Source organism: Aethalodelphis obliquidens, unplaced genomic scaffold (assembly GCF_003676395.1).
Source record: "Aethalodelphis obliquidens isolate GAN/ISIS:26980383/991018 unplaced genomic scaffold, ASM367639v1 scaffold53, whole genome shotgun sequence".
Classification (NCBI taxonomy): Eukaryota; Metazoa; Chordata; class Mammalia; order Artiodactyla; family Delphinidae; genus Aethalodelphis; species Aethalodelphis obliquidens.
This window is the reverse complement of record NW_020837997.1, coordinates 2,527,912-2,530,829: the sequence shown is the minus strand read 5'-3', so window position 1 is coordinate 2,530,829 and position 2,918 is coordinate 2,527,912.

The following is a 2,918-nucleotide window of genomic DNA, read 5'->3' as shown; positions in this document are numbered from 1 at the left end:
CCGTCAGGATGTGTAGTAGGGCTGGACATTCTTATCAACACATTTAAAACTAAACTCTTTGGGAGATCCCTCAGCACAAATGCAATCATAAATACGGAGCCCTCCTCTGATCTGTTTGTCAGTGCAGTTTTTCAGCCTGTCTCCTCAACAGACAATAAGTGTATCAGATAATTTGAAATATGCTAGTATTAACTTTTAAACTAGCATCTAATTAAAAACTAAAAATTCTCCTACAGAACTCAAAAATGCTGAAGAATGTGTTGTGTGGCTCTCAGTTTAAGAAGCACTGGCCTAGGGACTTCCCTGGCGGTCCAGTGGCTAAGACTCCATGCTCCAATGCAGGGGGCCCAGGTCCAATCCCTAGTCAGGGAACTAGGTCCCACATGCCGCAACTAAAGATCCTGTGTGCCGCAACTAAGGTCTGGCACAGCCAAATAAATAAAATGTTTTAAAAAGAAGCACTGGCCATAATCATTACACATTTCACCTGACAGTGTTCTGCAGTTTCATCAGCATTTCATGTCTCTTTTTGAATTATGGTTTCCTCAGGGTATACGCCCAGTAGTGGATTTGCTGGGTCGTATGGTAGTTCTATTTTTAGTTTTTTAAGGAACCTCCATACTGTTCTCCACAGTGGCTGTATCAATTTATATTCCCACCAACAGTGCAAGAGGGTTCCCTTTTCTTCACACCCACTCATCCTGGACTACTTTAAACCACGTCATCTGCCCAAGTTTGCTTTCCATTCTTGGGAAGATCTTATTTTGATTTCTACTTCTGGTTACTCACTGAGCAACCAGAAAGTAAGACTTAACTCTTACATTATGTTAATCAAGACTTAACTTATTTTTACCCAGCAATTTTAGATGTTTTTATTGGGACTCTAGCCCAATATCTGGTCAGAAGCAGAAGTTGACAGCGCTTCTTACGCATGTGTTTGGGCCCCCTCCGTGGAGATTCGAGAACTCTAAGAAGAATCAGAATGTAAAAACAATTTTTTGTGAAGGAAAAAAGTAAAATTAAGGAGAAAGAACCTGCCTGGTGAGCTATTAAGGCACACAAAGCTATACCAACGAAAACAAGGAGATGGCCAGAAAAGTTGGCGATGGATTAGAACAGATTTAGAAACAAACAATGACACACATGGGATCTTTTTCAGGGAGGAAGGAGTGTTTCAAATCTGTACATAGCATTGAACAATCGAATTGCCCAGGTTGGGGCAATCCTTACCTCTCTCTTCATCCCAAAATTAAGTCCTAGGTGGGTAAAAATAAACAGAAATAAAAAACCCTGGGAGAATTTGTGCCAACTGTGGAAGGGCCTCTAAAAGCACAAAAGAGAGACATTTAAAGAACTGTGGTTTGAAAATCATAAAAATAAAATGTTTACAGCAAAACTACTCATAAACAAAACTGAAAGGTAAATTTGGAAAAAAATGTACAATGCAAAAGTTTATTAATTGTTAAGATGGTAAATTTTATGTTATGCGTGTTTTTTTTATTATTATTTTCTTGAGGATTTAAAAAAAAGATTTATTATTTATTTATTTAATTTATTTTTGGCCGCATCAGGTCCTGGTTGTGGCACGCGGGATCTTTTGTTGTGGTGCACGGGCTTCTCTCCAGTTGTGGCAGCAGGTTTTCTCTTCTTTAGTTGTGATGCGTGGGCTCCAGAGCGCATGGGCTCTGTAGTTTGTGGTACCAGGCTTTCTAGTTGAGGCGTGTGAGCTCAGTAGTTGTGGCGCACAGGCTTAGTTGCCCCACGGCATGTGGAATCTTAGTTCCTTGAAAAGGGATTGAACCTGCGTCCCCTGCATTGTAAGGCAGATTCTTTACCACCTGGACCACCAGGGAAGTCCCTATGTTACGTGTTTTTGTTTACAATTAAAATTTTTAACAAGTTTGTTGTCCCTATTAAAAAAAAAAGGAATTATGATATATGAATGAGAAAAAGACAAATGTCTAATAAAAAAAAAGTGAACCAGCTAATTAAAAATAAATATAAGAAAATCTCCCTGGAAAGAAATGAAATGAGAACAAGGAGGCAGCACCTGTATGTACTCAACAGTTTGGCCAAGATGAAAAATCAGGGTGATACGACCTCATGTATAAACAGTAACCTATCTTGAGACCTGGACTAAGAAGTCTCTCCTCATGGGAAAAGGGGGGTAGGTATTGAGGGGTTGGGACTTGGTCATAAGTTTTTTAAGGTCACCATTCAACCCAGTGCAGATGGCATCTTATTGAAAACACTATCTAGGTGTTTCTGTATGTGCAGAATAGAGAGATCAGGGAGGGGCTTCATCAGGAGATTGATGTTTTGTAGCTTTTAAGTTTCAGATTGCTTTTTTTTTGGCCAAGCCAAGTGGCTTGTGGGATCTTAGTTTCCTGACCAGGGATTGAACCCAGGCTACATCGGTGACAGCACTGAGTCCTAACCACCGGACCACCAGAGAATTCCCTCAGATTTCCTTTTAAGACCTTGCTGTAGAGTGAGACTTTCCTGCCATGAGTGCCAATTATCCCTAGGAACAGAGGGCAACTTTTATTTAATGGCTTTGGAGCACAGAGACTGGGGTTCAGATCTCTGCTAGGCCACTAAATGGTTTGTGTGGCCGGGGTCTGGCAGCTGCCTTTCCCGTCTATAGAACGGGGCCCTCACGGCCGCTGGGATGGGCTGGAGGGCCATGGTCAGCAGCGAGCTCCACTGGCCAGGGGTCATCACCTGAGAGGCACTGTCGCCCTTGGGCCTGGGTTTTCCCATCTGTGACACGGAAGCCAGAGCATGCCTGACCTGGAGGCTACTGGGAACTCCACAGAAGCTGTCTCCCCCCAGAACTGGGGACCCACATGGCAGCAATGACCGCGCGGAGTGCTGCCAAGTCTCCTGCCGGCAGAAGGAACTGAGGCCACAGCCGC